This window comes from Papio anubis, chromosome 7 (genome assembly GCF_008728515.1).
Source record: "Papio anubis isolate 15944 chromosome 7, Panubis1.0, whole genome shotgun sequence".
NCBI classification, from domain to species: Eukaryota; Metazoa; Chordata; class Mammalia; order Primates; family Cercopithecidae; genus Papio; species Papio anubis.
In genome coordinates, this window is record NC_044982.1 from 120,513,936 (window position 1) to 120,536,902 (window position 22,967).

The 22,967-nt window shown below is 48.2% G+C and overlaps 1 protein-coding gene across 3 annotated transcripts in view; it reads right to left on the reverse strand.

Moving 5' to 3' along the window:
• Nucleotides 1–22,967, reverse strand: part of CORO2B (coronin 2B) — a 151,377-nt gene that overhangs the window by 94,679 nt on the left and 33,731 nt on the right. Inside the window, exon 1 of one of the 3 annotated variants that reach the window (XM_031668546.1) lies at nt 2,613–9,060. The exons of the other annotated variants lie outside the window; for them this stretch is intronic. The gene's annotated coding sequence lies outside the window, so the exon portion shown is untranslated. Of the gene's footprint in view, nt 1–2,612; nt 9,061–22,967 lie in introns of those variants that run through there. 3 annotated transcript variants of the gene reach the window in all.

The following is a 22,967-nucleotide window of genomic DNA, read 5'->3' on the forward strand; positions in this document are numbered from 1 at the left end:
ATCTCTCAGTGCCCCAAATGAGAAAGGAGAAGCTGAAGTTCTTTATATTACTGCTAATCATTTTGGGTATAAAAAGGGGTAATAAATCAACTTACCCATAAATAAATAGATCCCAGGCCCCATGCACAGAGCTTATTTGGAGATAAACCCTTTGCACTGTCCACCCTGTGCTATCCCCAAGGAGAGAGAGAGAGAGAGAGAGAGAGAGAGAGTGTGTGTGTGTGTGTGTGTGTGTGTGTGTGTGTGTGTGTAGGAGTAACTATTTCCTCTAGGACTTTGGAAACAATTCAAGAGGCCTCACCAGCTGAGGGTCTAGAAACCAGAGCAGAAACTTGTTTTTTTAAATTAAACTTAATGTTACTGAGGAAATCAATGGGTTTTGTTTGAAAACATCCGTGATGACTGTCTCATGATGTTCTCCACCTCTCACTCACTGCCTTGTAAAAAGAATCCAGTAGTTAATTTAGGATGCAGCAAGGAAAGAGGAGTCTTCTTGGGATCTGTGACCAACAGTTCCCCTACAACGCCCTACAACGCCTTCTGTTCCCCCAATTCACAAGGGAGGCCACCTCATTCTAGGTGGTCGCGTAGCATTCCACATGACCGTCCAGCACACAGCTCTGCTCCATAGGAGTGATCCACACTCAGTGGTGACAGCTAAACCAGTCAGCTCCTCCCCTTGAAGGGTTTAAATGTGGGCTACATTGCACCACTAGTTGGTGGCAGAGGCAGAAGCCATAAGCAGAGGGAAGCGAGATGGAGAAGAGGTCAGAGAAGAATGTAAAGGGGATCACTGTAATTTTTAAAATAATGTTAGTGCACTGTTCTGCATTTACTAGGTGTGACCTTCCTGCTGTTCCTCTAAATCACATCCACTTATTGGCCAGGCATGGTGGCTCACGCCTGTAATCCCAGCACTTTGGGGGGCCAAGGCAGGCAGATCACTTGAGGTCAGGAGTTTGAGACCAGCCTGACCAACATGGCGAAACCCCATCTCTACTAAAAATAAAAAAATTAGCCAAACATGCTGGCGTGCGCCTAGAGTCCCAGCTACTCAGGAGGCTGAGGCATGAGAATCACTTAAACCCGGGCGATGGAGAATGCAGTGAGCCGAGATCATGCCACTGCACTCCAGCCTGGATGACAGAGCAAGACTCTGCCTCCAAAAAACTACAAAAATACAAAATAAATAAATGATATCCATTATCCAGGGAGAGTTCAGACTGTTAAAGCAGGACTCAAACAAATTTACATTCCGACTTCCAAGATAGGATTCTGCAGCCACAAAATATCTTAAGAGACAGAATTGTTGACAGAGGACTTTTCTTAACTCCCGTCTCTCCATGTTAGCAAATGAAGAGTCCTGTCTGGCTGACTCCATCACAGGGAGGTCCTGGCTGGACACCAGGAGGAAGGGGAAGTCTCACCCTTGCAGCCTGCAGGACTGTGGGATGAGAAGGGAAGCAGAAACAGATACATGGATGTTCAGGAGTGTGCTTGGAGTTCCTGTACTTTGGGCCAGAACCTCAGGGGAAAATGTGTTGAGGGTGCTCTGAGAACACAGGAGTGTCTCTCCAACCTACTGGTTGAGATTCTGGAAGGAGAAAGGACACTATTACAAGCAGTGGGTCAAACAGAAGTTGGCTTCACTGAATGAGATGGTGAGGGGTATGGCCAGAGAGCCTGGAGCATGCCCTTGAGCCTCCTTTGGCGCCTGGCTGGTGGAGAGGACCCAGCAGTCTCCGCACAGCCCCGAAGCAGGGTGTGGAAGGTCTGAGAGCCACAAGCTAGTGCGAGGTTGGCATGGGCAGGGGCAAGGTGCGGGCTCAGAGGCTGTTAGGGAGACAGTTTAGGCCTGGGCAAGATGTAATGAGATTCGGGTTCTGAAATCTGCAAGACCAGCCAGGGCCCCGCTTGGGATGCACCCCACTATCAGGGCCAAGAACAAAATGAAGCATGAGTTCGTCAGCTGCAGACATCAGCAGGAGATGCCCAAAGAATGCTCTGGGAGAGGACAGACCAGCCACACCTCAGGGGCATCAGCCAGGACATGTTTAAGGTCCACTGGGAAGCTAGGGCCCTTTTCCTCCAACCCTTGAAGTCACATGAGCCTGGGCCATCTCTATCCACAGAGGCCAGGGGAGGAGGAGTTCTGAAAGGTGATGCCTTTGGAGTCATCCAAGCAGATGTCAAATTACCCCCACCTGGCACGGTGGTTCACACCTGTAATCCTAGCCCTTTGGGAGGTTGAGGTGGGTAGATCCCTCGAGGTCAGGAGTTCAAAACCAGCCGGGCCAACATGGTGAAACCCCATCTCTACTAAAAATACATAAAAAATTAGCTGGGCATGGTGGTAGACGCCTGTAATCCCAGCTACTCAGGAAGCTGAGGCAGGAGAATCACTTGAACCTGGGACCAGTGGAGGTTGCAGTGAGCCAAGATCACGCCACTGCACTCCAGCCTGGGCGACAGAGCGAGACTCCGTCTCAAACAACAACAACAACAACAACAACAAAAATTATCCCCCAAAGGGTGAGCCTTTACATCATAAGTTACTGAATCAGACCAACTCCACTGGACCGAGCTGAATGGGTTTTATCACGGCTACCTACCAGGTGGGGCTCCCGGATGACACCAGACAAGCTTCAGAGGAAATAAACTTGTATCTTCTTTGCACATCCAAGTTGTCAGGGCTGCCAGCTAAGACCATGAGGGCTGTACCCTGCACAGATGGGCCATGTGGATGAATAGTACCCAAGGAGTTATGCCACATGGGGGCTGCTGGTGCAGGAGGCACTCACATCACCACCCCAGAGACCCCACTGCGGCAGTCAAGATAACGGAAATCTGGGTACCTTCTAGCTCCGAAATTCCAGGCATCTGAGGCCTGAGAGCCTGGGCGGCCTGGCTGCTGGTCACTCTCTAGCCCAGACTCCCTCATTACTAAAGGTCAACAGAATCTGTTGCTAGCAACCAACAGAGAGCCTGCTCCAGTGATGCTGAGGGGTGGCATGTGGCCCTCCCTGGTGGCCATCAGGGCCATTCCAGCAGCCTGTTTACACTGACTGCCAGGAGCATCTCCTCCTCTCCTCCGGGCAACTCAGGAGGGGTTGTCTGTGTGCAGGCGTCCGCACCTTCTCTGGTGTGGCTACTGATGTCAAGCAGTAAATGAACTGGCCCCACGGGGTCTCTGACCATCCCATCCCCAGGGACCTACCCTCCCCTGAACACCTGCGGCATTTTCTGGCTGCCACCCTGCCCCCTGGCACCTGGTGTGTACTTCAGGGTTGACTGGTTCTCTTTACACGTGTTGAGATTAACTTCTCCCGGACGCTGTAAGCTGGGCCCTGGTGTCAGCTCTGAGAGCTGGAATGCACAAGAACTCTAAAGGTTGCCAACTTCCTGGCTGAGATTCTGGAAGGAGAGAGGACACTGTTCCAAAGTGGGCCAAACACAGGATGGCTTCACAGACAGATACGGGTTTAAATCCTAGTGCCACCATTTACTAGGTATCGACTGGACAAATTCATTAACTTTTTGGAGCTTGTGTTCTCATCTATAAAATATTATAAAATGTATAACAAGCCCTAGACAAGTTCATTAACTTTTTGGAGCTTGAGTTCTCATTTACAAAAATGGGGATAATACTGTCTCCTTCTCAGGACAACCTCCATCCTCTTGGTCTTCCTCACAATGCCCTATACATGGAGACTGTCCATAACCCACTGATGGGCAAGTGACTGGCCTTTCACCACTTCAGAACCTGGACATCCAGGTGTTCCCTGGGAGCACGGGGACAAGCTCCTGGAGAAGGGAGCAGGCAGACCTGCTGACTGGACTTGTACCTGCCATTCCCAGCCCCACCTGGCCACTGCCCTGCACGACCACAGAACACCCCTCACCCTTGCGAGAGGGCCCAAGACCCAGTTCTGGCCAGTGAGACATAGGAGGAAGTCCCCTAGGGGGCTTCTGAGAAAGATTTTTGTCTCACTAAGAAGAGAGACATAAGAAAAGTTCTTTCTTGGCATACTGGCACACACCTTTGCTTGCTTCCTGCCTTTGCTTGCATTTGAGGAGGTAAATCCTGGCGTTCTGGAACCCATTTTGTGGCCAAGAGGTAACAAGCCTACAACCAAAAGGCCAAAATGAGGAGAAGACAGACCAGAAGCACAGAAGAGGCCTGGGTCCTTGATGACACTGTGGAGCCACCAACCAAACCTAGGACCTCCTTCCTCTGCAACTCTTATTTGAAAAACCATGAAAATCCTATAGATTGAGTCAGTCTTGGCTTTCTTTGTTACTTGCAGCCTAAAGCATTTCAACTGATAGAAATAAAGAAGAGAGGGAGAGGGTAGCAGATCTCTGAGTCTTTGACACTGCCTGTGACCTGTTCCCATGAGGTCTCTCTGCCCCCACAGCAAAGAACTTCGCTATTTTAAGGAGGCCCAGAGACCACAGAGCCCCACTCAAGCCTAGCAGGCCTGCTCCTGCCAGGAACAAAGAAAACCATTTCGTTTCGAGGTTTTCTCTCATCCTTCAGCACAGTTCCTTGGGGTGTGCTGATGCAGCTGCCTGTGCCTGCCATGCAGTTGCTGGAAAAGTTGCACAGCTCAGGGGATGATAACAATGACCACTTGGGTCAGGGGGAGCAATAATCAGGTTCATACTGCCCGTTGCACACGACCACCCCACACAGCATCCCCTGGGTCCAGCAACACTGCCGAGCCTTGAAAGGAGATTTTTTCCCTCTTTTTCTTTCTTTATTCCACTGAATGATGTCATTGCTACAGAAGCCATGAGGAAGAGGGGTGGAGAGGAAAATGAGGTAATGGATGCAGAACATCTGGCACGGTGCCTAGTGGGCACTGAGCAAACACCAGCACCCTCCCTTTTCTCTTCCAACATGATGGCAATGCTGGGTGACAGAACACAGCATCAGGCAACTCCTCCAGGGCAGCGGTGCCTCTGGCGGGGGCATTACCTATCTTTTTGGATTCCTGGTTTTTAAAGGACTCTTTCTACTGGTGTGCTTTTCCTTCATGGTGTCCACTTAGACGTAGTGCATGTGTATGCACACAGCACACACAGACACACACACGCATGCACACACACACACACACACACACGCTGGTTTAAGAGCCCAAGCTCCTGACTCCACAGCGAGCTGGGTCTCAGTCATCAGGTCAGGGTTCTCAATTAGCTTCTGCCTCAGCCTCATCCAGGTCCTCCTGATCTGATCCCCACTGAGGCTGCTCCTGTCACTGACCCTCCTGCTGGTCCCCTGTCCATTTCATAAGGACATGCAGAGGCCCTGGGAGCTGCTCAGTGCACAGCTTTTCCCTGCACATCGTTTCTTCCCCAGCACCTGGGCTCTTTGTTTGGGCCCTCCTGGTTTCTGTGAAAGTCAAAGCTGTGGTTGCCTGAGTACCAAACCACTGGCATAGTCCGGCCTCTGTCAATCCACCTCCGGGGATAAAGTCTCTCTCCTCACCTCTTCCACCGAGTCAGGACCACTCCAGTCCACAGGGCACTTTTATGAGAATAGAGAAAGGTGCCTCTACCTCCAGCAGAATCAGCTCCAGGCTCAGGGAGTGGAACGTGGACTGGATTTCAGACCCCACTTACCCCCTGCCAGGTGCCTTTGTGCAGGGCACAACTCAGACAACCGTACACAGCAGACCTGCAATGGAGTCTTTCCAATTATTCTCCTGAACTTCTGAACTAAATGATTTTCTCAGACATTGACTCATTCAGAACTACTCCAGAATTTCCAATGTGGACCAGCCCCGCTGATGGGGCAACAACTTTGCAAAACTCCAAGACACATTCAGCACTCCCCAGCATGATCCCATGGCTCCCCCAGCAGACCTCGTTGGCCTCACCTTCCTGGCTCTCCTCTGCTAACTCTAAATAAAGTTACAGCATCTCTGCTGTCCAATTACAATTCATTCCTCCCTGCCCCATCTGGAGGCAAATGGTACATCTGTCCCAGGAGACCTGGTGGTCTCTCCCTCCCACATTCTCATCCTGCCCTTTCCCCAGCTTGCCTTCTCTTCCACATCACATGGGAAACTGAGGGCATCCCTCTCAGCAGAAAGTCTCTTGTACCCAGCAATGCTTAGCCTCAGGGAATGAATGGAGAGGCTGGGTGAGCCCATGTAGACTCCAGAGGAGGCAGGAAAAGCCCTGGGAAAAAGCCCTTCTCTATTAGCTACTGTCGTGAGCAAGTTGATCTACCTTTTGGGACCCCATTTGTGTATCAACTGTGGTGATAATAATGGTGCCTCCTCATGGAGCTGATGTGGGGATTAAATGAAAATGCATCTACAGTGACTGTAACATTACTTGGCTCATACCATGGGCTTAATACATGTAACTATTGTAAAGTCCCTTGACTCACCTGTTTCTATCCCCTTGTTATAAAATGGATAAAGTGATATGTTACATATTTTAACGTATTTGACAGTTAGTGGTGTACTTGCTACATGTTAGGTACTATTCTAAGCACTTTGCAAATACTGCCTTCCTTAGTGTTCATCACAACCCAGTGAGGCAGACGCTATTATCTTCCCCATATCACAGGGGAGCAAGCTAAGGCACAGGCATTCAGTAACTTGCCCAAGGTCATCTAGGCAAGAAGGGACAGAGAAAGGATTCAAACCCAGGCCTTCCACTCCATAGGGTGTGTGCTTAACTGGGCTATGGGGTTTCTCTGTGACTCTTGTGAGAATTAAATGAGGTCATGCCTGCTAAGTGCTTGGCACGTAGAAGGCACCAGAGATTTGGTCATTGTGGTAATGTACCATTACTGTTGAATATTTGTAATTGTTATTACTAATATATGCAAAGCCCCACCCAAATTATGCTGGCCCTTCCCCTTTTCTTCCTCTCTCCAGCACTGATGTTGCTGGTTTGGGTGGTGGTGGGGTTGGAGGAGGTGTCTTTATGGAAGGCTGTGTTTCCAGTTTGGGGGCAGGGAGGGAAGATTTTGGGTATAGACGTAAGAGTGAGCAAACTCCCTCAGCACAGAGCCTCATCGAACTGGTACACTAGAAGCACAGCAAGTTACGTTAGCTACAATATGGGGAGGCGTGGACATGGGGATACACCAGGGTGTGTGGGGCAGGAAGGAGGCTGTACCCGTAAGCCTGAGGGTCTATGGCAGAGGTAAGCAGACAGAGGGAGATGAGGCTGCCCCTGCAAGATTCAGCTCAGCAAATAACCGAGTCACCTAATATAATCGTACAGGTTCAGAGCAGAAGCCATTTCTTGCTCACATCTCCCCATCCCATCCTGCAGATGAAGACCACACTTGTCACAGTGCCTCTCACTCCACCGTGATGCAGAGTCTCCTCTCCCACGAGCTCCTTATGCTATAGCCAGGCTCTCCTTATTGTCCCAGGCACGTGGTTACCTCCACCTCCCCAACCCCAAGACACTCCAAAGAGATGCCTGCCCTCTTCTCTCTGCACCCTGGAATTTTACTCATCTCTCTCCCAACACACACCTTCTCTGATCACCCCCCACCAACACACTCTTTCTTCCTGGGGACCCATCTGCACTTGAAGGTCCATAAACCACTCTCGGGCACTGAGGGCAAGCTGCCCTGCCCTGGTGCATTGCTTTTCCTGTGTTCAGGTCTAACTCCAAACTCCTTGATGGTTGGGATGGTGTCTTAAGTCATTTCTGAATCTCTCATATGAGACCAGCACAAGATCAATACAATAATGAATACACAAATGTAAAGTAAAACAAATAAACAAGTAAAAATAAAATTTTATAGGTAATGCATTTAGAAGCAGCTTATAGGAATTACCTAATTTGGTCCTCATTATCCTCATGAATCTGACATTATTGTGCCCATTTTGCAGATGTAGAAACAGGCAGAAAAGAGGTAAGTACCTTGCTAAGGACCCCCAGTTGGCAGTGGTGGGACTGGGAGCTAAACCCAGGAGTCTCACTACACATCCTGTGCTCAGAGCTACCCTTTGCACTCTCATTGGCCATTGATGAGTGACTCAGTGATGACACCTGACCTCTGCTTACTCTTCAAACTCATGACTTCCCCAGGGAAACTGGCAGGGAGAGGTGCCTGGGGGCTGGGGCCTCAGCCTCTGACCAGACCTCCTGGCCTCTCTGGAGCAGTGGTTCTCAGCCCTTACTGCTTAACTTTGCCTGCAGACATGTTTTTTCATAAGTACTGACACCTGGGTCTCTCCCCAGCCAACGAAATGGACTTGATGATGGGGCCTGAGCCTCTGTATTCTTGAGCTCCCCACAGGGAGAATGAAAAGCCACTGCTTTAGAAGCAGTGATTCCCGGGAAGACTCTGAGTCTCTTGCTCCCTCCTCCCCTCACTCAAAGGCTGGGAGTCCTGCATCTGTGTCAGCCAAGTCCCTGGCTTCTCCCTTCTGTCCACAGCACTTGTCCCCAGAGGGCACAGGGGAGAAAATCTGTCTGAATCTCTAGCACTCAGGACCACATAAGCCACACGTCATGAGACAGAACTCAATCTAGCCAGCAGCTAGCAGCCAGCACAGTGATTAAGCATGTTCTAAATTAGTTGCCAACATTTTTTAAAAGTCAGGATCTTTAAGAAAAACCCAGACTTCTTCCTTTTGTTGAAAAATCAAAAATCAGAAACTACTATGCACCCACATCCCCACTGCAGCCCCTTCAGGAGGGGAGGGGATGCTCAGTTACACCCAAGCCCCCTCCTGCATTACGGTTCTCATCTGAGCCCTGTAAGCACTGGAACTACGTGCCCTCGCAGCAGCACGTAGTAGGAAAATTTTTTAAAAACTGCTGACGAATGAGTCTTTTTGACTTTTGAAGCAGCCTGTGCAGAAAGATTTACATATGAATCAAACAAATTGCATTTCTTGCTAGACAGCATTTCTGGATGAAAGCTAGAAACAATTAAATTACCCCAGGAAGAAAAGCTATGGCACATCCACAGGATGAAACACAAACTCAGCAATAAAAGGAGCAAACTACTGATACCCACAACCCCACAGATGACTCTCAAATACAGTAAAGGCTGGGCCGGGTGTGGTGGCTCACGCCCGTAATCCCAGCACTTTGGGAGGCCAAGGTGGGCAGAGTGCTTGAGCTCAGGAGTTTGAGACCAGCCTGAGCAACATGGTGAAACCCTGTCTCTACAAAAAATACAAAAGTTAGCTGGGTGTGGTGGTGTGCACCTGTAGTCCTAGCTACTTGGGGTGCTGAGGTGGGAGGATTGCTTGAGCCCAGGAGTTGGAAGCTGCAGTGAGCTGTGTTCAGACACTCCAGCCTGGGCGACAAAGCAAGACCCTGAGACCCTGTCTCAAAAACACCCAACAACAAAAAAGAAAAAAACCTGTAAGCGGAGTGCACAAGCAGGTTCAAAGGCTACATACCCGATGATTCCATTGATATAATATTCTGGAAAAAAACAGCTTCTACAGATGGAACACGGATGAATGGTGGCAAGGCCTGGGGGTGGGAGGAAGGCCTGATCACAAAGGGGCAGGAGGGAATTTCAGGAGGCAGTGGAGATGTTCTGTATCGTGATAGTGATGGTGGTTACATGATTGTTTGCATTTGTGAAATGCATAGAACTGGACACTAAAAAAGATGATTTTTTTAATGCATGTAAATTATACCTTGAAGAACCTGAGTTTAAAAAATTTAGCTGAAGAAACATTTGTCCCCGTTCTAGATACAGAAAGTTGCATAAAATAAACTGTGGAGAAGCTTCAAGTTTAGAGATTCCTAAACCCTGCGTGGCAGCTGAGAAGACTGGGTTCCCTCAGCATACAGCAGCGTGCTCGGGCCGCCCACTGCAAGGAGGCTCAGGAACAGCTGAGTGTGGTGCAGAGGAAGGGACCCTGGGCATACAGTCACTTGTCCTGCAGTGTCCTTGACTTTGGGCAGGAGTGGTCTTTGACCACTAGCACTGGAGTTAAAAACAGAGACACGGCCAGGTTCAGTGGCTCGTGCTTGTTAATCCCAGCACTTTGGGAGGCTAAGGCGGGCATATCATGAGGTCAGGAGTTCAAGACTAGCCTGGCCAACATGGTAAAACCCCGTCTTTACTGAAAATACAAAAATCAGCTGGGCGTGGTGGCATGTACCTGTAATCCCAGCTATTCAGGAGGCTGAGGCAGGAGAATTAGGAGGTGGACTTTGCAGTGAGCCGAGCTCACGCCATTGCACTCCAGCCTGGGTAACAGAGCGAGACTCCATCTCAAAGAAAAGAAAAAAAACCAAAAAACAAACAGAGACGCCCAGCCCCACCCCAGATCTAGTGAATTAGAATCTCTGGGCATGGACCCCAGGAACCTTTGGGTCTGATGTTTGAAAAGCCCCTAAGGTTATTTGAATGCACAACTAATACATCACATATTAGTTTTAGGCCCAAGAGACAGTAGTTCCTAACATCAGTTCCAGGCTGGAGGAAACACTGAACAGTACCTTTCACAGACTCATGTGGTGCTGATCACCATTGTTATTCGTGTTGGTAGTTGTGCTCACTGTTGACTCGAATATCATTTTTGTTGTTGTCGCTGGTTTTAGAGACGTGGTCTCACAGCTGTCCAGGCTGGAGTGCTGTGGCGATCATAGCTTAGTGCAGCCTCAAACTCCCTGGGCTCAAGTGATCCTCCCGCCTCAGCCTCTCGAGCAGCTGGAACTGCAGTCTCACACCACTGCAAGTCTTGTGCCATGGCTGATTCTAATATCTGACGCTGGTAGAGTGGTGCTGCTAGTTTACAGAGCACCCTGACATGGATTACCTGACTTAAGCTGGGCAGCTGGCTTTATTTTTTATCCTCATTTATGGGATGAGAAGACAGAATTAGAGGTTAGGTCACCTGCTCAAGACAGCACAAGAGCAGGACCTGCCACCCCAGTCCTTTGAGTCCATCTTAAGTCTCTTTCCATCACCCAGTCTCTAGGGTTGAAAATCCTCCTTCCTGTTGGAGGCTGAACTGAGGAGGGCTGGGCAGAGAGCAGGAGGAATGAGAAAGGGCGTCTTCCCAACAGAGCAGTCAAGGAATCTGTGCGACCCATGCTGAGCTGCAGAGAGAAGCTGCTGTAATCCGTGGTGTCGACAATGGAGGGGCTGGGGCTGCTCAAACACACCCGCCTCCAACCTCATGCTTTGCAAGTGGCACAAACGGGGATTACCCAGGAGCCGTGATCCAGCACGCGGTAATCCTCACCCAGCCCTGCCTGCCCTCCCACCCGATGCTGCTGCTCCTGGGAGCAACAGGCTACTGGATGCTGGGATGGAGACGCCCCACAGGATTTCTGGAGCAAAGGAACCTGAAGCTGCCCTTGGCTTGTCCCACCAGGGGACTATCATACTGCCCTGAGATGACTTCTGGTCCTCCAGCCTCTGTTTACGTGCAGGGTGGGAGAGGCTGACCTCACTCACTTCTGGCTCTTTGGGATGGGATAGGGTGGGGGTGAGGAGGTGGTGTAAACACAGCTGTGGGTGGGGCAGACTGGAGGTCACTCATGTTAGGCTTCCACATGCATGGACACTGCCAGGGCTTCCACGTGACCTTCCAATGGTGGTGCAAAGCACCCAGGGTCTGCGTCCAGCAGCTTCAGTCAAGGCCCCTGCTGTATCGCTCTGGCAAGTCTCGATGACTTGATTCAAGAGGCAGCATGGGCCTGGGGTTAAAAGAGCCAGGCCGGTTCCTTGCTGTGTGACTCTAAGCAAGAAACATCACTTCTCTGCTTCCTCATCTTTTTTAAATTTAAATTTTATTTTCTTTTAATTGAGACAGATTCTCACTTTGTTGTCCAGGCTGGAATGCAGTAGCATGATCTCGGCTCACTGCAACCTCCACCTCCCAGGTTCAAGTGATTCTCCTGCCTCAGTCTCCGGAGTAGCTGGGATTACAGGTGCCCACCACCACACCCGGCTATGGTTCTCATCTTTAAAAGAGGGGCGCTATTAATAGGGCTTACCTCCTAGGGCTGATGTGAAGATTAGATTCCCTAAAGTATACAAAGCACCAGACACATGCTAAGTATCTATAAATATCAGCCATCACCATCACCACCACCATCCTGTTTCCCAGTCTGTTCAATGGGATTCATCCTAATCTCTTCTGCCTACCTCACAGACGCGTTGTGAGTTAAGGTCAACAAAACTATAAACTCTGAGAGGACAGAGCCTGTGTCTGCCTTGGTCCTCTGTTACATCCCCAGGATTCAGAATAGTATCTGGTAGTAGGGGTGCTCAGCAAATATCTATGAATGAATGAATGGCGTGTGGGGGTGAATCTAGTGACTCTGAAGGTGCTCCAAAGGGCTGAGCTGCTTTTGTTTCTGGCGAGTAGTCAGTGAGGTCCAACAATAGGATTTGCTGCTTTTGGAGGTTGTGAGTTCCCCATTGCTGAAGGCAATTAAAGAAACTGGAGGTCACTTGGCACAGGTGTCAGGGATGGGACTCACATAGCAGGTTTAGGTGGAACTGAATGACACTGGAGAATCCTTTCCAACTCAGAGTGAATTACAGGCTAACTCACCCCATACCAAATCCCCGTGGCCTTCAACAGCCTCAGGCATGTCTTGCCCAGTCAGCTCACACTCAAGGGAATGTACAACCAACCCTCACATCCTCACACTGCAGTCACACAGTCCACCCACCTGGGCGGTCTCAAAACACGCCCATGCCCCCACACACTCCACTTCCACATGCAGTCACTCACCCAGCAGCATTGCCATAATTGTCATTAATGTACGGAGCACCCACTACAAACCCGGCTATGGGTTAAGTCCTTCTCCAACTTCATCTCATTTAATTTTCACTCCTAAGCAAAAGAGATTATCCCCATTTTAAAGATGGAAAACCAAGACTGAGAAGGTCAAATAGTGGCTTACATTTATAATCCCAGCACTTTGGATCGGGAGGATCACTTCGGGGTGGGAGGATCACTTGAACCCAGGAGTTTGATACCAGCCTGGGCAACATAGTGAGAACCTATCTCTACAAATAATAAGAAAATCAGAAAAATTAGCCAGGCACGGTGGCATGTGCCTATAGTCCCAGCTCCTTGGGAGGTTGAGGTGGGAGGATCACTTGAACCTGGGTGGTCAAGGCTGCAGTGACCCATGATTGCACCACTGCCCTCCAGCCTAGGTGACAGAGTGAGACCTTGTCTCAAAAAAAAAAAAAAAAAAAAAAAAGCGAAACTTGCCCAACGTCACATGACTGCCAAGGAGCTGAACTGGGCTTTGAACCCAGGTCTGTATTATCCCAAAGCTTGTCCTCTTGAGTCACATTGCCTCCCTATCTCAAACCAACAACCAAACCAAAGCAAGGCCAATCTGTTCTCACAAGGCTCTGGTAACCCACCCATCTGGAAAGGCAGAGTTATGAAGCCAGAGCCACAGTTCATTCCCATCCCAGGTGCACATGTGCTGGTCTCCAGTTCAGGCCAGTGTGGAACTCTGGGCAGGTCCCCTTTCAGGAATGCCTCCTCCTCATTTCCTCCTGCCAAACTCTATTCAATAGTACGGTACAGTTCAAATGCTTCCTGTGCTGCAAAGCCTCTCTGGTCCCTGAGAAAGAACTCAGCACCCTCTGCATCGTGCTTGCTCCAGGCCTCCATGCTGGCATGCACTGCATTGTTCCGTGGCTAATTGTTTATGTGTCTGCTTCCCCTAGCCGACTGAGTCCCATGGGGTCGGGGGCAGTGTCTGATTTGTCTGCGCCTCCATTCCAGCCACGAGCACAGGTCCTGGCACCTCCAAGATGCTCAATTGCTCATTAAACGCTGTGGCTAAATTGCTTATGGCCTGCAGGGTCCCTACACCTGCACTGGCAGAGTTTATGGTGGTCACACAGTTGAGAATATTCACGGCTGATCTCATCTGTCCACTCCAAGCTGAGTAACACACCCGTTAATCAGCAGGCAAGGAGAACATCTGTGGCTCCTTCAGAAAGTAATAGCTTCCCGGAAGTGGAGCAGCGTATAATAGGCCCTGTACCGTTCCCTGTGCTCCCAAGTGGAGCTTGGCCAGCAGACTGCCTTGCATTTACCCCAGAAGACTTTCTACCCTTTGTTGGGGGATTTCATCACAGAAACTGGCTCCCCGCTCAACCCTGCCTGACACGCACAGTAGGAAGGCCTGGAAACCTTCTAGCCCTGGTCCTGCCTGGGCTGGCTGAGTGACAGCAGGCACACTCCCTCTCTGGGTCTCAGTTTGTTTATCTGCAAAACAAAGAAATAACTACCCTACTATAGCTGCTTGATAAGGCTCAGATTAAAAAAAAAAAAAAGGAACGAGAGAATAGAGCAGAGAAGGCATTTTGGAAATATAAAACTGATTCAAAAGCAAGATATGGGACCAGGTGATCCCTAAACGCAGACTTTTGAATGAGGTTGGAAGGGGAAGACCCTCTTTACTCCTGTGGCTTAAAATAGCTTATCAGACTCATGGACAAGTGTTCTGTCCTTTCTGGGCCTCAGTTTAGTCATTTGTCAAATAAGAGGTTGAATGGAATCAGTGTTATCAGTGTTTTCCAAACTTCGTAATTTGTGTACCACTGCCAACATGTTCTTGCCATTTCTACAAATCACCCGAACCATATCTATTTTAAAATTTTCTTTAAATTGGCTCTTTCTAACATTTAAATATCTGTACAAACATCATTCTAAGCAATTTAAGCCATGACATCACAGTTTGATGTCCCAGCTACCGTTTTTCCTAAAACACATTAAATAAATACACAACAATTAGGCCGGGCATGGTGGCTCACAATTGTAATTCCAGCACTTTGGGAGGCCAAGGTGGGTGGATCACCTGAGGTCAAGAGTTCGAGACCAGCCTGGCCAACATGGTGAAATCCCATGTCTACTAAAAGTATAAAAATTAGCCGGGTGTTGTCGTGCATGCCTGTAATCCCAGCTACTCAGGAGGCTGAGGCAGGGAAGTTACTTGAACCTGAGAGGCAAAGGCTGCAGTGAGTCAAGACTGCACCACTGCACTCCAGCCTAGGTGACAGAGTGAGACTCTGTCTCAAAAGAAAAAATAAGAAAATATATAACTCCACTTTCATCTTCTATAAAATGAGAGTGATGATGCCAGTACTGTCCACCCAAAAAGGAGAGAACACAGCAAGGAAAGACCTAGAGTTTATCTGGTCCTACTATTCACTCTGAGTTTGCTGAGAATGAACACGTGCACACACACATGCATGCACACACTCATATATATGTACATATATATGTATGTGTGCATATACGTATGTGTACACATATATACACACACACACACATTTACACCCAGCATTTACAATTACACCCAACCATGTTTATTCAGGCCCCACTGAGACTATCTTGTGTACTACTGGTGGTCTATGTCCATTTTTGAGAAGCAGAGGGAGAGAGGACCCTGTGGAACATTTCCAGCACCAACAGTCCAAGGTTTACATCCATGTGATGCACACACCTGGCACCAGTGCCACGACAGAAGCCCCGGGGGATGATAAGACAGTCTAGTCCCCTAAGACCTTTCAATCTTGCACACACAAAAAATGCTCTCCAATTGCTTCAGTGTGTTTTATTTGTTTTTTATTTAAATCCTGCTCTAAGGCATCATACTAAAATGCATACGTTGCAGCAGGATGAAAATCTAAGTGATAAAATTCAGGCTAAAGGAAGGTGAGGGTAGGAGAACTAAGGCAAGGCAAAATGAGTATACAGAAGGCTAATAGCTCTTGAATGCTCCCTGGAAGAGTACCACAGATTGGGGCTCCGAGCTTCCTAGCAGTCAAAGTAAAAAGGAAAACATGATTCATTCTCCTTTCATTCTTGTTAATATGTGATATATGAGCAACATCCTCAATTGCATCCCAAAGATAAATATGATGTAATGGTATCTGGGGCTGCTGACCTGACTAGGGAGATGCTGTTACCATCTTCTGATAAGTATCCCTGCCTCTCCTTGAGCCCATCTACTATGCTGATGCTGCTGTGACCCTCCCCTAAATAAATTTTTGACCATGTCACTTCCCTTTCTCAAAATCGCAAAATGTTTTCCTCTTCAATACAGAATGAAATTTTAAATTTTCAGGCCTGTATTCAAACATCCCCTTGAACTAGCTCAAAGTATTTTTAGGGCCACATCTCTAGGAACCTCATATTGAGATCACAGTGTAACTGCCTGAATTCAAATCCTGGCTCCACCACTTAGTAGCCATGTGACCTTGGGCAAGTTACATAACATCTCTGAGTCCCATTTTCCTCTTTTGCAACATGAAGAGATAAAAAGTCTTGTGCTCGCCTCAGCAGTACATAAACTAGAAAGTCCTTGTCTTGTAGGATTATTGAGAACCAAGTGTGATAACCCAGGAAGAGCGCTGCTCATGTGCCAGGCACATCAGTGCTATCTCCTCAGCTGTGCACTCACGCCTCCCAGCCTTTGATCACACTGTTGCTTCCATCTGGCTGCCTTTCCCCTTTTCCTGTTTACTCAAATCTTCTCACACATCTGGACTCAGCTCAAGTGCCACTTGAACTGGGAGCCTTCTGTGATTTCCCCAAATTAATGCATTTTTTGCTTTTTTTCCATAGCACATAATTTATATGTAATACAACATGTGTAATATATGCAGTGCTCAATCTGTGTTTCTCACACTGGAGGGTCACCTCCTACTAGTAGGTTATGAAATCAAAGTGGTAGGCTGCTACCAGCATTAAAAAAAATGAAGCAGAGTAGAAAAGACTAGAAAATAGAGTGCATATCATGACCTTTGGTTTTGTTTTGTATACATAACATGTATTTGTGTGTGTGTGTGTGTATTGGGTCACAACAAAATGATTTTTCTCACTAGCAACTATAGCAAAAAAGTCTGAAAGCCACAGCACTAACTGGGTTGCTGGAGGGCAAGGACTGACTCTGTTCAACTCCGTCCCCAGCACTTAGTAGGAAGCTTGGGACATAGTAGATGCTCAATAAATATTTATTGAAGTGAATTGAAAAATCTAGTGATCCAGAATGGCATGTTACTACGGCATTCCAGTAGCCTAAGATTCAAATGCAAACCCCTATGTTCAGCCACAATCTCTAAGGGCCCCATTCAGGCACAGGACTCCCCCACTGGGATAACAACCACCCACTGGGGATTTCAAGTTGAGGTTGTTAGAAGTGAGTGTAAGAGCATAGTATGGCTTAGTCCCTGCTTACCCAGGACTCCCTCTTAAGACTCCGCTTTCATCTTCCATAAAATGAGACTGATGACGCCAGCATTGTCCACCCAACAGGGAGAGAACACAGCAAGGAAAGACCGAGAGTTTATTTGGTCCTACTATCCACACTGAGTTTTCTGAGAATGAACACACACACACACACCCCCAACCACATATATATAGTCACAGACACACACATGCACACACGCACACATACTCCCAACAACACATATATAGTCATAGACACACACACGCACACACACACACTACCCTTCATTTTATAGGTGGGAATGTGGAGGTCCAGTATGGGCAAGTGACCTGCTCAAGGTCACACAGCTGGCAAGTAGCACAGCTGGGACTAGAACCAAGTCCTTTGGTTCCCAGATCACCAGTGAAGGGAGGACAAAAGATACATTAAACAGAAAAGTGCTTGAAAAACACAGAAGAGTGAAAAGTGGTGTGAGCCTAGCTCCAAGATCTGCAGAGACAAGAGGCCACAGGCCACAGGCCACAGTGGCTGATGCACCTGTCTCCTCCTCATTGCCTCTGGGTTCCCACCCATCCCCAGTCCCCACTCCCCACGGCCACCAGTGTCAGGATATCACTTGGCCTGCTCCGTGGAGCCCAAGAAAGCCAATGTTGTTGGAAAGCACGGGCTTGAAGGCTGACAGACCTGGCTCTGTCTCAATCTCAACAACTCCTGGACCATTTTTTTGACCCCTCAGAGCCCTGCTTCCTCATCTAGTGACCAGGGTTACTACTCTCCGTATACATGGTTCTTGGGAAAATTAAATGAGACAAGGCAAGTTAAATACCTAGTGTTTGCAAACTTTACTTCCTTCCTTTCCCTTCTTCCTTTGAAACCCTTTATTTTATCCTCAGGCTTGTCTTCCAAATAAAACAAAACTCTGATTCAGCAAGGCTTCTCAGATCCATGCAGTTGGAATTAGTCTGGCTGTGTGTGTTTGGTTCCAGAACCAAATGCAGTTCGGCACACAGTGCCATCCCTCTGCGCACACCTGTCTGTCTCCCCCATGAGACCATGTGCACCCAAGAGACAAGACCCAGCTCTCGAGGCCTTTGGTAACGCTAGGCCCTTGCCCATGGGAGATCTCGCAGATGACATGGGACTGCCTGCTTGCGCTGGGGCCCACGCGCTGACACAGCTGTACTCACCGCCTGTCAGAATCATTCGACCGCGGCCTGGAAGACTTGCACGATGGCCCACAGCACCCAGCAGGCGGTTTGAATCTGGATCCAGGGCAGCTGCCTGCTTTTAAGGGAGTGCAGCATGGCACTAAGGCCAGCACGCTGGGCAGCAAGAGACCTTGGTGGGGCTGCGTGACCTTGAGCAAGACCTTCCCCTTCTGTTGGAGTCATAGTAAAGTTCCAAAATCTATAAATAAGACTAAAAATAACACTAAGTACTCTTCTGAGAAGAAACTAGGATGACCAGAGAGCTTTTTAAAGCTATACATTTCCTGCCCAAGATTCTTAACCCTTCATCCCCCCAATAAGTGCATCTGAGGTGATGGGGAAGAGGCATAGGTATTATTTTGAAAAGGCTCCAGTGATAATTCTGATTAGCCATGTCCCCAACAGCAACCCAATTATGCCCATCATTATACTGTTTACTACAAAAGTACAGGCCATAGAGTCAGTCCTTGGGCAATTACTCAACCAGTCTGAGCTGGGTTCTTCCATCACAGAATGGAGAAAAGGCTTCATGTTGGACAGGGTTGCTGGGAGGAGGGAGCGAGCTGCTGCATGTAAACCACCCAGCAGGTCTGGCCCACAGTAGGTGTTCTATAAACGGCAGCCTCCTCCACCCTGCTCATCTGGGCGAAGTCTATGTCTCTATCAAGCAGTAAGCATCTAGGAAGGAAGGCTATGGTCTTCCTTCTTGTCTCAGTCCTTTCAGGCTTCCGTAGCAAAATACCATAAACTGGGTAGCTTATGAACAACAGAAATTTATTTCTCATGGTTCTGGAGGCTGGGAAGTCCAAGATTAGGGCACTGGCAGATTTGGTGTCTGGTGACGGCCCACTTTCTGATTCACTGATGGGCTTTCTAGCTGCATCCTCACATGGCGGAAGAAGCAAGGGCCTCTCAGGGGTCTGTTTTATAAGTGAACTAATCCCATTCGTGAGGCCTCAACCTTCATGATTTATCATAAAGGTGACTGGTGAATGACCAATCACCCCAAGGGCTCCACCTCTTAATAACTTTAGAGGTTAAGATTTCAACATGGATTTTGGAAGAACAAAAACATTCAACCATAGCATTTGTGCTTCTCATCTAAGCCTAAGCCACAGCCACTGGCTCAGGAATGGGCACATCACAAATACCTGAAAACCCTTTTGCATCCCACAAACATTCACTGTGTGATTGGCCTACACCAGGCACCCTGGGTTAGGGGGATGCAGAGAGGAGCAAGACCTGGCTGCACCCCTCAAGAGTCCTGGTCCAGGGAAAATGACTGATTCTCTGTCCACTTTGATTAGGAAGGATGACATTAGTCCTGTCTCATGGGTGCCCTAGGGAATTACTAACTAATTGGGGTCACAGTTAGTCAGAGATCCCCAGTTAATGACCAGGCGGTGCATCCTGAGTTGGCCTAGGAGCCCTGGGAGGTGGAGGATCATTTCTCTGGCTGCCCTGAACCTGAACTAAGCCATCACTCCTGCTTTAGCCAGGAAAGCCTGTTGTGGCACCCACAATGCCCTCACCTCTCTCCTCTCAGAGGCGGCATTGAGAAGCCCAGCTACTGTACACAGCATCTCCACCATCCTACCCTCTCGCATCCCAGTGCCTGGTAAACAGGACTCTGTGGGGAGCAAGCCCCCACCCCACCCCACTTCTACACACAGGAGCTTTGTCCCAGCTGCTGCTGCATAATACATGGGCGCAGGCCCGGACCAGCCTCGGGACCATCTTGGACAACAGGCCCGTCACTAAGAGGCTGTGAGGGGCACAGCCAGGACACAAAGCACTCCAGTCAGAGCTGAGAGGAGTGGATAAAGGGCCCGCTGCAGCCCTGGATCCAGCCCCTCCCCCAGCACACAAGGCAGGAATGGAAAGGAAGCCGCTTCCCCAGAGGGCTCCTGGGAGTCCTGAAATCCTCCCAGGCACTTTCCAGCACAGCCTCCAGACACATCCTTGACCGTGAGGGCTCAGGCGCTTTCCTCTCATAACCCTCTGAAGTCATTCAGGAGCTCTCCTTGTCTTAGTCCCTATGTCTCTTCTTTAAAATAGTTTATCCAGCAAGTTACTGACTTGGCAGGGTCTGGTATGCTCCTTTGTGTCTTAGTGGTGGTTTCTAATCCTGGCTGGCCCAGAGGCTCCTAATCTACCCATACCCATGCATCAGTGGGAAAACAATAAAGAAGAATAAGAGAGGGACATTATGAATCACCTCCCAGGTACTTCCTAAAAGAAGCTATGCACAATTTGATGTGATAATACGGCACCCTCCTTTTGCAAGATATTTAAATAGAACAAATCCACATGCAACTATCTCTATAGAAGCAGAATTGGGGACTTACATGTATAACTGATTTAACAGTAAAGGTCTGGATGATTTGTTTTTGAACCACTCTGATAACACATTAAGATGTGTTCACAAGTTCTCACTGGCACAGAGGCATATATTCTAGGGACCACTCCCAGAGATTCTGATTTGGGAGGTCTGTGTGAGAACCCAAGAAGCTGCATTTTAACAAGCACCCAAGAGATTCGAATGCAGGTGGTCCACTGATGACACCTTTAAGGCACGGTGGTGAATGAAAAATTACAGGCTTCAAATATACAAATAAGTACGACACACTGGTGGCTAACTGAACCCACAACAAACTAAATCTATAATCAGGAAGCTAAACTCACAGCAATTTATAATTGAAAAGCAAAAATAGCAGCAAATGGACTTTGGAGCTAAGATGACAATGAGAACAAAGTGTTCTTACTAAGACTTTCAGGAGTTTCAGCTATCTATACAGGTGCACACAATAGGAGCTTTGCCAAGGACTGCAAAGATGCCAGCCATCTTAGTAGAATACTGATTTCAAGGCCCTGAAAAACTCTAGCGATGTGCTAATTTAGGTTTAAAAATGACATGGTTTGATAACCCCTGTTTAATTCAGGAGGATATCTGTAAGCAGCTTTTGGTTGTATATTAAAATAAAAGTCTACGGCATTGTGCGTCATTGATTCTTAACAAGCCAAGGAAGTGCTTGCAATTCCAAATCTGTTCTCAATCCTTCAGGGAGAGCCTTGCCAGCCACCAGGGAACTGAAGACTGGTCCTTCAAGATGTGCCACATGGAAAGAAAGAAGGGAAGTCCTGACAGTTGAGATGGGTAAGAAATTAAGTTCAATCTATTTTGATGAACCTCAATTTGATAAGCCATTTTGATATGCTGCTACTACTGTCTCATGGATTTTTGGAGCCCTGAAGCTCAAGGTTTGAAGATCTGTTTTTTGCAGAAATTGTTCATTTCCCATTCTTCTATTCTGGATTCTGTTCTTCTATTCTCTCACACAGTAATAGTCTTAGTTTTTATCAGGGAAAAAGACTACATTTCCCAGGTGCCTCTGCAACCTAGTATGTGGTCACGTGATAAAGTGTTGGCCAATTGGATGTAAGCTGTAGTATAGTGTGGCAGCTCCCGGTCATCTATGAAGGAAGGGGGAGCCTTCCCCTTCCTTTCTTCCCTCTTTCCACAGGTAGAAACATGGACATGGTGGGGAGCCATCTTAGACGACAGAGCAACAAGACAAGGAACCTGGGACCCTAACAACTTGGAAAAGCTGAGCCACCTTCACAGCCCAGACGCTTACGTCCAGACTGTGATGGGAGAGAAAAATGAACTTCAATTTCGTTTATGCCATTTTGGGTCTTTATTAGAGCAGCCAAAACCATATCCTCACCAAAGCCCTGTTTTAAACTCCTATTTCTCGCTCTTCCATCACCCTCAGGATGGGAGGCAGGGAGAAGAACTTCTGACCCCTGATTTTGAAAGGAGCCACTTAAGATAAAAGCACACAAACTAAGACTAAAGGCTGCTTCCATTACATGCCTCTTCTGGAACTCTCGGGAAAAACAGAAAGCAGCAGGTTTCTCTGAAGGGCCATCAGGAGTTTTGGTGAAGTGAGAGAGGGGAGTCCAATGTCATGTTGAACCTGGCTGTACTGATTCCCTGTGCAGTCCCATGGGAGTGAATGGCTCTGATGTCCTGGACCTGGGAAAGGAATTCTAGAAAGTTGTTCCAGGCCCTAAGGAAAAATGAGCCACAAGGAGCAGGGGAGCTGGGGTTAGTTACAAACCAGATAATGTCACCTTTCTCTCCCCAAATGCTGGGAACTCGCAAGCTATAGATTTGCAGAGCTGGTGGAATCCTAAAGATCTTCCAGCCCCATTGCCTCATTTACAGAAGAGGAGACTGCGGCGTGAGGATCATGAGTTTCTTCATGTGAAGTCATGAGTTCAAGGCCGGTTAGAGAGCAAGTTATCATCAGCAGACCAAGGTGTGAACTCAGATTGCCTGGCCCCATCCAGTTCAGTACTCTTTCTAGACTTTGTGCTCCAACTGCTGAACAGCACATTTCCCAGGAACTCAAGAGTGTGAAAAATCTTACCAAACAACCTCCTCTCAACCCAACAGCTCTCAGTTTTCCTGCTTTACCCCAGACCTCAGAGCTCTCACTTCCACATCATCCATACCAGTATTCCAGGACTCCTCTGTAGTGCTGGACATTTCTCTTCTCTTTTTCTCTGTCT